The sequence below is a fragment of the Crassostrea angulata genome, chromosome 1 (genome assembly GCF_025612915.1).
Source record: "Crassostrea angulata isolate pt1a10 chromosome 1, ASM2561291v2, whole genome shotgun sequence".
In the NCBI taxonomy this organism is placed as follows: domain Eukaryota; kingdom Metazoa; phylum Mollusca; class Bivalvia; order Ostreida; family Ostreidae; genus Magallana; species Magallana angulata.
Genome location: NC_069111.1, coordinates 29821801 through 29834300, shown reverse-complemented (window position 1 = coordinate 29834300; position 12500 = coordinate 29821801). Strand labels below are relative to the sequence as shown.

The 12500-nt window shown below is 33.2% G+C and overlaps 1 protein-coding gene and 1 long non-coding RNA gene across 6 annotated transcripts in view; one reads left to right on the top strand and one right to left on the bottom strand.

The window, feature by feature from the left end:
- Positions 1–12500, bottom strand: part of LOC128183158 (myoneurin-like) — a 25775-nt gene that overhangs the window by 10266 nt on the left and 3009 nt on the right. Inside the window, exons 1-2 of one of the 4 annotated variants that reach the window (XM_052852066.1) lie at positions 12168–12500; positions 9974–10011 (exon numbers count right to left, since the gene is read on the bottom strand). The exon at positions 12168–12500 is cut by the window's right edge and continues 1882 nt beyond it. The gene's annotated coding sequence lies outside the window, so the exon portion shown is untranslated. Of the gene's footprint in view, positions 1883–7610; positions 7699–9973; positions 10012–12167 lie in introns of those variants that run through there. The other 3 variants (XM_052852057.1, XM_052852082.1, XM_052852073.1) reach the window with 3 other exon arrangements.
- On the top strand, positions 5864–9939 carry LOC128183276 (uncharacterized). Of its 2 annotated transcripts, none has more exons than XR_008243570.1 (3): positions 5864–7201; positions 7682–7847; positions 8437–9939. It is a non-coding gene; the product is annotated as an uncharacterized LOC128183276 (long non-coding RNA). The 2 variants fall into 2 exon arrangements; XR_008243569.1 differs by lacking the exon at positions 5864–7201 and adding an exon at positions 7215–7485.

Genomic DNA, 12500 nt, shown 5'->3' with positions numbered 1-12500 from the left:
TAATCTTCAAATAACCACCCGATTGTGTTGCTTTCTACATCAACACATTTATGGACTTTAGACCAAATGAAGGCTCGATTGTATATACAATCATAACTCTCCCCAAAACCTACAAAGCTGACATTCTAAGCTCTTTATCATCAATTAAGTTATTTTTCAATCGAATTTTCATTACGAAATAGGAACAACAGCATCAGGCTTAATGTATTTACTCTTCCGTTTCTTTGTTCTGGGCCCTAAGACCAATGGTACGAGGAGATTACCCATACATTTTGCTGCCATGGAAACGGCCATTTTCTTACTTCATTTGGGTGTCTCCGTTTCATTTACATACTTATCAAGCTTTTTTAAATGTCTGGCAGGTGATTCTTCCACTATTGATGGCAATTAAAATATGGCCGAGATAATCACCATATAGGTTGGCCAAACATCAAAATAAACTGACTTAGGATATTGGGATGCAATTAAAGGATCAGATCACCTCTGATGCAGGCTCCCTCTATATCCTGGCTGAAGGAAGTGCCTATGTAAAAGAGATTTGAACCTAAGTACCAATCAAAACAGGGCACCGATCAATTTCGTCACAGTGCTTGCTGAACGACCAGAGTGGAAATTGATTTATTTCAAGGTGGACACCTGCCGATCACAAGCAACTTATCATCACTGGTGAATCTCTTTAATTTGTTGGGTGACTCAGATGTTTCTATGGGACAGAACTAATCCCCTATACCAACATCCCTCTGTTGCATTTACTTACACATTCTTAGGCATGGAAATGTAGTTAATTCTAACCATTGGTAATTTTTTTTTTCATTCTTTGCAGCTGATTTAGACCCTGACTCTGACGCAATTTCTCACCAATAAAGTACCAAGGAACGTTGCATGATGCTAGAATTTCATCATCTGTCATCTTATCTAACTTCTATATGACTCTGAATAGCACACAAAGTGAAGTCTATTATTTTTTGTTCAAATAAGGATCGTTCTTTTATAAAGGCCATTCCAATAAATCGAAAGGATGAAATCCACATTTATTACGCCATTAATTATCCAGTTATGAACAGTGGTAGAGTTGAAAAGTCAATCAATTCTACAATTTCTGAAGGTTTCAAAAAATGTGTCTGAATGCTAAAAGTCTTAATTGGTATTCACTTGCAGAGATCAAATTTGCAGAAAGTCTTTTAAGTTGCATGTGCACAGCGTCCTCTTCTATTGTGGAAAATAGCTAGGCCTCAGACACACATCACATTTACATTCAAAATAAGTTTCCATGACAACATGAAAGAGGGAAAAAAAATCAAATTGTGCATGCTGAAAGATTATAGCAATGACAGTTCTACATGATTTGCAACTGTTTCAGAATCCAAGTTTCTCTCATATTGGTTTTTGAAAAAAATGAGTTCTTAAACACTTTTTTTAATTTCCATTTTTTTAAAATTCTCCTTGTTTAAATTCAACAAACCTCATAAAGAGGAAATTTTAAAGATGTAATTTTGAAGTACAAACTAATTAAACTTGAGACTTTCATTTTCCATAATCATGATTAATCACAGTGCGATAGCATTTAGTTGACAGTGGACAGAATTTTAATACCTGTGAAAAGTAATCAAGAATATTGAAGTGTTGGAATAGTTTATAGCCTATCTATGTTTTTCTTTTAATTCTTGTTAAGTCAAATTAATTTTAAAATGAGTGCTTAATTTTCATTAATTCTACATTAATGATGATAAAAAAGGCATACAATCCTTGCTTTGAAGTCAAAGCCAGAAATTTGTCAAATAGAATGAAAACAAAATAAATGATTTGTGAGGAATTTTATTGGCTGACAAAAAAATTTGATCGGCAAAAGGACTTATACACTTATCGTAATTTCAATCAATTTTATATTAATTAATACACATTTGTTTAAACATGACAACAATATATTATCAAATGCCTTGAAGGGAATATTATGGACATGGTGATAGTGGTCAATTTTTGATTATAAGTATTAATTTTCTACAAAAATATCTGTCTCATTTAGAATATAAATTCTGTACAACATATTTTTTTCTTGAACAGTCTTGAAACCTTCCTTTAAAGTAAAGAAAGTAGTATATCATCTTTTTTTAGAATCAGCAATTTTTCTATTCATACATTTACCCACAAAATTCTCTATACTTAGTAAATGCTCTTGTTAACAATTTTTAAACAATCTAAATCATTATATTTTTTATAAAAGGAAAAAGAACCATGTATTTGTATACTGTAATTTCATTTGATATACCATTGATTAAATATATTTTGGAATATGGGCGCAACAACGTGGAGGGGGGGGGGGGGGGGGGGGGGGATAGCACAACACTGAAAGACTTATTCTGAAAGACTTCAAGAGTAAAGTTCTATGTAAACTGGATGCGTAATTTGGTTGTCAAAGATATGGAGTCAGATTAAAACCTTATTTTCTTTACAGTACATGTAAATTAACATACTGCCTATAAACCCTGACAAAATCTTTATTCTTCTGCCCATGCCTTCTTTTTTACTTCGCCTTTTCTAAGCACGACCTGCATAAATAAATTGTTTACCATTTGACGGTTACGTACGTGGGTATGCCGTTTCCTAAAAGCCAATCAGTAATTTCCTTATAAATGCCACAGGAAGTTTACATATAATTTCCCTACCTGAAACATACATGAATCAATTAAGGGGAAAAATGCGTCCAGCCTAAGCTAATGAGGACTGGAGCCGAGATTGATACATACGTCAATAAGATCCTGATATAGAAAAACCATCAAAATATAAAAAGCCAAACTGCCAGTGTTTTATGGTAAATAAAGTAAACATTTCATCTTCAAATCAATACCTTGGGTGAGAGAAAACACGCAAACTTTTCATGTCGTTTTGACATGACACTTCAAAATGGATATTTTTCATACACCCACAGAACAAAGATTTTTGCATTCTACTTTTCCCCAAAAAGAAAAAAAAATGATGAATTCTAAAACCACATGATAATCAATATTAATTTCTACTGAAAAAGGGGGGTGTAAGTTTGAAAATCTGGAGAATGGAAATGGGTTTTTTTAAATTTCAATATTAGAATCAAAAGTTAAAAAACCTACCTCTTGTAAAACAATCCCAAAAATTAATATCTTTAATTTTTTCATTAATCTTCTTCAATCCTTTTTTTTTTCAAAAATGAGTTAAAACTATTTTTATCAACTACATTGATTAAATAAAAAAAAAACCCTCCCCACCCACCTTCAACACTTTGAATAAACTGACTTTTCCAAATGAAGAAAAATGCCCAAATCCAAATATGGCTAAAACATGTTATTATGTGACTATACCTATTGAAAAATAACCACCAACCTTATAGATACACAGTAATTTATGCTTCAAGTAATACAGCTTTTTGGCTGTAATAGATCCCAATGACTACCTGTTCACAGCAGCTGATACCGGGAAGAATCCCTGCTTGTGACTATTAATGCAGGCATTTATGTAACATATTATGAAATTTGTCTTTAAATTTTTTTTCTTTTGAAAAGAGACTCATAAAGGGTTTCATTTTCAAAAAAAAAAGTGTATACTCAAAGGCAAGGTTACTCAGCTAGTAAATTACTCTTTCTATTTCCTTGTGCAAAATAAAATCCCCACCACCACAATTATCCCTTATCAATGCATAGTTTTCTTGACTATAAATTCATAATATATGGGGGCTTATGTAAGCAGATGTTACACAACAATTATCCTTACGCATGCATGTAGGCAATCTGTATACTTGTAGTAATAGATAAATAATCATCACAAAAATTTTAAAATTCATATGTACAGAAGATTAATTTTCAAAGGGAAAAAATTTAAGAAGCACAAAAGCACTAAATGCCCCAGAGTGTTGGATGGCAAGGAGAAATTTTTCATCTGCCAAAGTTCTCTCAATGCTAGTAATCATCTTTACTATCTTATTTTGAGAGATGGACCAAACTTATTTTTTTTTTTGTACTAAGAGAATAAATTGTGCATGCTGAAAACATACTTTATTTGGTTTGATCATGAAAAGAGGTGAAAGCTAATCACCCAATTTCTCAGCTGGATCTGAAACAACCGTGTTCCAAACAAATGAAAACGGTTTTTGACATTATCTTTCGGGAGCACATTGTAAATAACCATCATTTTAATTTGTTGAGAGATTTTTAGTTTTATGATGGAAAATCAATGGACATGTAGCATTTATGATTGAAATTCCTTGTTGACTTGAATTCGGGATTACAGCATGATTTACGGTATTGCGTTTGCATTTATCTTCATTTTTGCATCATCTGTACCATTTTACTCCCATACATAAATGCCACACCAAGCTTTTAGAATTTCTCCGTGGAGGCAAGAATTTTACACTAACAAAATGATTACCAAATGATATCTAATTCTCTTTGGTACATCATGGAATAGTGATTTTTAAAGTACAACGTATGTAAATTGCTGTCACATTGGTTGGGAACTTGGTCATAAAGATAAAATAAGGATCTGATAGGCACGAGGAAATTTTCTATTGAACTAAATTAATGATCTATCTTTCCTCCAGCACCAAGCAACAAGGACAAAACACTGATAGCTGTGTTTTATTTTTCTTGAAACAAGAAAAACATTATTTCTTTAAAAGATGTGAGCTTAAAAAAAAAAAAAAACCCAATTATCATTTACCAAAACTTGCAATAAAAAGATATAGCATCAAATTAATATTTCAGTTTAATTTTATCTCTCTGGAGAATTGCAATCTCAAACTCCTTTCATCAGTAAATCTTTAATTAAAATATATACATGCATGTAATTAATTGGGAGAAGGTCAAGCAAACACAGGGAGAACTGTTGAGACTTGGTGAGTCGGGAGTTAATTAACACCTGGGGTCATTAAGCCCCAGCTGGTGGGGAGAGGAGGCTGGAGGCTGGACACCCTGAGTCAGTGTCCTCATTATCTACAACCTATCTTCTGTCACTGGCTTACTGCTGGGCAGTGTTAAAACCCTCCTGAACTTTTGCCCTCCTCCCTTGACCACAAGATGACCAAAGTGACCACAAGATCCCCAGCAAATCAAGTGGCGGTGATGCAGAGAGAGAGAGAGAGAATGACCGCTGTTACATCATCGCAATTGTTGGCCACTTAAACCTAACTGACCAATCTAGTTCACTGATTTGATTTCCTTTTTTTCTTCCCCTTTTCTTCGTGTATCCTTTTGCTGAATTTTCCCTCCAATTTTTCTACAATTTTCTTCGAGCAAGAGGTCACTCCTTCCCACAGTCCCTCCCCTCCAAATAAAACCCCCACAATGGCACCACAAAAACTGTATTGTGGCCACTTTGTCCCCTTATCTTTTGTTATCTACCGTGGAAGGGACATTTTCTCATTTTCCATTTAACATGATAATGAAGACTGACTTCTGACTGACTGACCACTTGATGCTTGTCACTTACACAAGGGAGATAACAACAAGTTATCCCATTAGAGGATCTACCCTCCATCTTCTCTTGCCCAGTGGCCATTTCTTAGATGTCTTAAAAATTAATCACCACTTTAAACTTTGAAAAAAAAAAATCACATTTAAATTCAACATGAAAATGTGCAGGACGGTGAGAACAAATTTTGGCTATCCCATTTTAGCGATTAAAAATAGATGAAAGGGTTGTACAAAAGCAAAGAAAATTGAGAATTCAGTTTACTTTAATTGTTATAAATATTCATTGTTTTTTATTTGCATTAAAAAAAAAAAAACTATGCTTCAATTCACAGAAGATTTTAAACACTGCTGAACAGTTCAATTAAGTGATTTATAATCCATCTTTAATTGACTTCACTGTGCAGATACAGGTCTGTCGCTTTACATCATTGCTTGATTTTTTTTCAACTATTGCATAATTGAGGATCCTAGAATTTTCAATAAGCTAAATATTCTCTGACTTCTAAATGACTGATCCATTCTGTAGAAGTGTAATTACAAGAACAAATGCATTTGGTAAATTCACAGCTCGATGGAGATTTGAATAATTTTTTTTCATCACATGGTTTAATAAATGAACAAAACCATGTTACAAAATAATGCACTTAAAACATATTTCAACTATCTTTAAAAAATTTCCTTTGTATATTGCTAATTTAACGCAGATGATGGAAATTATTAAATTCTACATTTGAGTAATAACTGTATGAAATACACTATTGAGTTCCGTAATAACTGAGTCACTAGTACATTGCTACAAGGTAAATTACAGACCTCCAAGGTCACAAATTAAAAGAAGGGGAGAAAAACAACACAAAAGCGCAATATGCTAATATGTAAAACAAAACAAAAAAACTCCATGAAACAAAGGGAGTCATCTTTTTTGATTAATGATACTACCTAAAATATTCCACATGTCCTTCTCCAGTATCTATACTGCCACCTGCTAAATTATGACAATAATTCATTTTTTTACGCCGTTTTTTCTTTGTCCAAGAAATGACATTTCATCATTTTCATAATGGCATTTCTCCCCCGATCACATCAACATTAACATTTTGACAAAAATGAAAACAAAAGTTTTTTTTTCGGGCAATGATATCATTGATTTCTGTTTAGCTATTATTTACTTGGTATTTTGGAGTAGTGCGTGATTTATGGGTTTCACAAATGTACAACTCAGGTCTGATTATGATTTATTTTTAAATAAAGTCTACTGATAAATGCATACCAGGGTGCAGCTCTCTTTAACGAATCAAGAGGCACCCAGAGATAGTTTAAACCTAGATCTATTAATACATACACAACTACCTATGCTCAGGTAAATGGGGGTAAATTTGGGGAATTGATACGGTATTACATTTGTATAACGGCACTTCCTCTCTCACAATAGCCGTTTCATTCAAAACACCGCTGGCCACAATGGTATTTATCACTACTTTACAGATAAAATTTAAAAACCCTTTTCAATGCTATATTTACACAACTCCACTGAAAATTGACAAAAAATGAGTGCAATTACCTACTTTTTCTAATCTTTTATGTAACAAAGTTCAACTTTTTTTCCTTAGACAAAATTCCATTTTTCCCCCCTCTTTTGAGCCTTAGGTCAATCTTATCCAATTAATATTTCGGATCTTGAAGCCTGAAGAGTGCTTGTTTTTGGGAGAAAGATTTTCTTTGTGAAGATAGAGTCATGTAGGCACCGGATGTACATACAATAGGTAAACACTTCGGGTCTTTGTTGACGGGGGACACAGGAAACAGCTTACAACATATCTACTCAAGTGACGGTAACCCAACGCTTACAATGCCAATCATAAACTAATATTGACTTCTGGGGTTAGAAAACCAAGTCCAAATCAAAAGCAAAAGTTACACAAAAGGTGAAACCAGCAATAAATAAAACTACAAGGTGTCTTTCACTTTCCATTCATCTTTTTTTTAACAATGAAAAAAAAAAGAGGAAAAGGAACAACACAGTTTCATATCTCTAAAATAATCTGAGGTGGTATATTTCTTTGAAAGAAAAGAACAATTATTTTCACCTAATTTTAAATATCTTTGAAACAATGCATAAACTAACATTAAAGAAATTTTTTTTTAGAATAACACAAAAATGAAAATGCCTACCTGAATTTATTTATCTTTTCACTTTTTTACAGGGCAGAATTAATTAATTGTGATTTCTTATTTTGAAATAGAATTCAGCTCCAGTTTCCTTGGTGAAACTTCCAAACATGAAGTGAATGCGTCTGAGACAAATGCTACTACATTTTGATAAAGCAATAGATAATCTTGAAAAGTGTTAATTTAAAGAACACTGGAGCACCCATGCATGCCTTGTAATACGCTTGGTTGAACACAAAGGTAAGTTTTTCACCTGTCCTTGGGTTGCAACCAACCACCTGTCGTTTTTACCTCCAGCTGGCCCCCTGTAGGTTTATTATTTACATGTTACCATGGATATGTAGTTGGCTTTTCAAAAGTATTTTTTCAAAAATTCAAACAATGAAAATTCATCAACGATATTTCACGTGACTTGCTGCGCTGAAGTGACAGTTAATTACCTCCGTTTCAATTTGCACTTCTTTGATGTGTTGCAAACAAGGAATTGCATACTTCTAAAGTGAAGCATATTTAAAACAATACAACTCAATCCAGATTGTAAAAACATTTTAATTTTTCAAAGAAAATGTGTGGCTATGAAAGATGGCCGAGATTTATTTCACAGCTCGTAAATAACACCAAATTTAATGAAAGACTGTAGCTTGAATATAACGCCAAATTTAAAAGACTGTAGGTAACAGTAAAAGACACTCAAACTCTAAAATCTCCATTGGTGACAATTTGTGTGTGTGTGTTTTTTTTTTTTAATCATATACTTTGATTTAATGACAGTTCTTCAACGTTTAAATAACTGAATTATAGACTGACTTTGGCATCTTTTTATGTACAGGTTCTCACAACTTTGGCATCTTTAAAGAGAAGTGTTCCATAAGGAGAGTACTCCAGCTAGTAGCCCGAAAGAACAAGCCTATGCTGCCTTTGTTTTATTTCTTGAATCAATATAGAGCAGGAAAAAAAATTTCATCTAATTCTTGTATCTCTTTAATTTGATTTTGCGTAACAGTGAATGACGAAATTATTAAATATTCATCATCAGCAGTGAGCGAAATGTGATAATTCTTGAAAGACGCAGTCGGGATCTGTTTGCGGAGCATTGTTTACATAGTAATTCTGAAATCTACGTCACTGATTAGAAGCGCACTCCAAAGGCATTAAATACAAAAGAATCAATGCGTCTCAGATATATTTCATATATCCCGAGTTTCAGCAAACACGGAATCCACTTGATTTAAAGGAAAATAAACTCTTGTGTGACCGTTTATGTACGGAAACGTCTGTACAATTACAGTATTATTTTTCCACATAAAAGACAAAGTTAAAATAAGTGGTATTGATTAAGCAAGTAAATGAGTGTCCAAAGCAAATCAATTTCATGTTCGCCATCTTTTAATATATATGTAATTTCAGGTCCCCAGAGGCCACTCGTGTTGCAACAAACAATCTCTTATTCATAATTGATTAATAAAATCTGCCTATTCAATATGTATTATAGGCAGCCATTAGGGTTTTCATTTTGTGAAATGTAAGTGCACTCTTGATAATATAGCGTTGGATAATGAAATTGAATACAGCGACATTGTTTCCTTTCATTGCCGATTCCTAATGTTAAAACCGACTTTGAGGGACAATCAGATAAATAAGTCTTACCCATCTGTCTCTGAAATTGTATCCCCCAACCCAAACACCACCAGGGGGAGAGAAAAGCTTAGGGTTTTTTATCACCCATCTAATATTCCTTTTGTCAAATTACATGTGTACTGCAATGGAAGGGAAATTGATTACCAGGATCCACAACTCAAACAATTAATAAAAATTGGAGATCAACAACATATTGCCGGTTTTAAATTGTAAAGATCATGATTTCGAAGTAATTCTTTCTTCTCTTTTTTAAAGGCAGAGAAAATATCAATATATAATATACATATGTTTTATTAAATTTAAAACAGCGAAGACATTTGTCAATCTGTCAAGATAATTTAAAACAACCAATTCAAGGGCCATTATAAATATTACTGGTAAACCTAAATGTTGCTATAGAGGTAACTTTTCAAATGAGAAATTGGCTACAAAGTCATCTGTTTTAAAAGCAGGGTTTCAATTAATCAAAAAGTCTGCCAAAACATAATGTCTTTATCTTTCCTTGATGCTGTTACTATTCAAAAAACAAACAGAAAATACAACCCTACGATTGCTACTTGACCTCTTCAACTCCCGACCTTTCATCGATAAATCATTGGAAATTATCTCTTATTTCCTTCATGCAACCAAAGCATTAACTGACAATATAAAAGATAATAATAAAATTGTTCATATAACTTGTAAAAAAATTATTTAAGTTAGTATATAAAATTGGGTATGCTACTTACAAAAATGTTCTTTTGTCATGAATGGCACTTCTCTTCATCTACAATAAAAAAAAATTATATAAAAATAAGCAGGCAATAGGTATTTATCTTCATTTTTAAGAAATAGTTTTCTATGAAACATTTCTAATTTTAATTTTTAAAAATGTAAATTTCAGCTCAACCCCCCCCCCCTTTCCATCAATTTTTCAATTTACCCCATGTTAAGCAATTTCCAATAACTCCTTTTGCAATAAATTTCTCTTGAGTCATGGCTTAATGCAAAATGAACTAAAAAATTGACAGCCTTTCACCCCAACACTTCATTGCATCACAGAAACATTAATAAAGAGCATCTTTTGGGTTTCTTGTAATTGGAGTGAATGATTTACTGCTTACACTGTAGTAACTCCAAATACGGATGGAGAGAGAGAAAAGAGAGAGAGAGAAAGATGTTTTTCACATACAAACTGACATTTAACACTTATTAGGGGAAATATCATCTGATTTTTCAATTTTGCATTCAACACCCCAAATAGAAATAAAATGCATATTTTATCCTAAAAGCAATATAACCATAATAACCTTCTGGGGTTTTTCTCACAGCATCAAGTGACATCTGTTAGAAAATACACCCAGGAGTATCAGGCAATATCTTGTACACACATATATATTCAGCTACAGGTTTATAGATATAATGTCTATAACAGTCAATGAAACGTTTTTTTTTTATTCTCATTGCTTGTAGCAGATCAGCAGATATCTGCTGATCTGCTACAAGCAATGAGAATTGTTTGATATTCCTTCCGTTTTACACTTATATAGAATTAATATGGTTATGTAACACCTCAAGCAGTTGGCGTTCACACGTTAACGAGCACAACTGTAGTATATTGAAGCAGTCTGGTCTGCTATATTTAAACTTAATTGCCAGAGCTCCATTCATCGAGATGACAGCAGCACAGAGTAATACTGTTGCCTCTATGTGCCTGAAGATTTCTCCTTGATATTAGAAAATATGGCCCTGATTTATCCGAAAACAATGAGTGACACAGTATTTATATTACTCCCATTGTGTAAAGGGGCCGCATCTATACAAAACTGTACGAAATCAACCAGAGTATGAAATTTTAAAAAGATCCCCCCAACCCCCCTAAAGAAAATGGTACTGTAAAATTATTTAACAACTTACCAACTTATTTCTAAAGGTTTAATGACTGGTTAGTCATATTATAGAGTCTTCTTAGCAAGTACAAACAATCATTTACAGTTGTTGAAAACATTTTAATTGATAATTTTGAAAATCAAGGGATAGTTGTATTACTGAAAATTGAACTAACCATGACCAACACTAGTTTCAGCACTTCCAATTTTTATGTAAATAAGAAATAATTTCTAAATGCCGCAAAAAATACCCAAGAGATTTATTCCCTGATAATCTTTTCATTCTTTTGTCACAATGAATATATTCAAACAAAACTTCTGACGAGGCACCTAAAACAATTTAAATATTTGCACATCCCTGCAAATTCCCATTTTTGTAATGGCCATCTCAGCTTTCATTTCGATATTTTTCTCCGTTTTAATGAAGAACTGCTGAATTATTTATCAATTGCTGTCAATATTATTTGGCCTGATATATTTTAGGTATGTAAATATGAAATTATCGACAGTTCTCAATTTACTCCCAGTCTCCTCTTCTATACGCTCCTAGGGCAGAATTTCTCATCACCATGTGTCGCACTAAAGGTTCGGTGTAATTAAAAAACCTTACAAGAGCAATTCCTAAAAATTGATTTCCAACAGCAGTAGTATCAAAACACACAATACAAAAGATAAACAAGTCGTAGATATATCTCTGTGTGACTAATGCACAATACTCGTCACCGCTTAACCAAATATACCCTGCAGCCATGGAGGGAATTACTACATAGCGTATCATCGGATGATAAAATTTATTGAACATTGGCACTGCTCGGAGTTCGGGTATTAGGTCCATGATCTAGCATCTTGTTGTTCCAGGCAGGTAGTACTGAACCATATACATCTAGGCCAGTTAAACCGTTGGTTTCTTAGCAAAACCATTCATCACTGTCAGCTGACTTGGGCATAAGATTCATACTCTAATCCAACAAATACAAATGTGATATTGATCAGCCCTTAGTGCCTCCTGCTACATATCATATAAATATAGATATATGTACATAATTTACATTACCTAAATATCAAACTTCTTGCCTCTTGTTTTAAGATCAAGCACCTGATTCTGCTAGACTGCTCTCGATTTTTCCAATTAATCACTGTCTTTTTGTATGGACTCGCAGACAGGTCAGTCACAGCAATAAGCATATATATCAACCAAGTATCAGCACTGCACTCTTTCTCTGATTTTGTAAAATCCAAAAAATTGTAAGGGACAGTCACTGTCATTAATATTGGATTCAGCCCTAATGCTACATCTTTTCAGGATCAGTTAATAAGATGGAAAACAACTCTTGTGTAACCCACTTATGAGCCCATGGACCAGGGCGAAATTATTTGGATACAACGG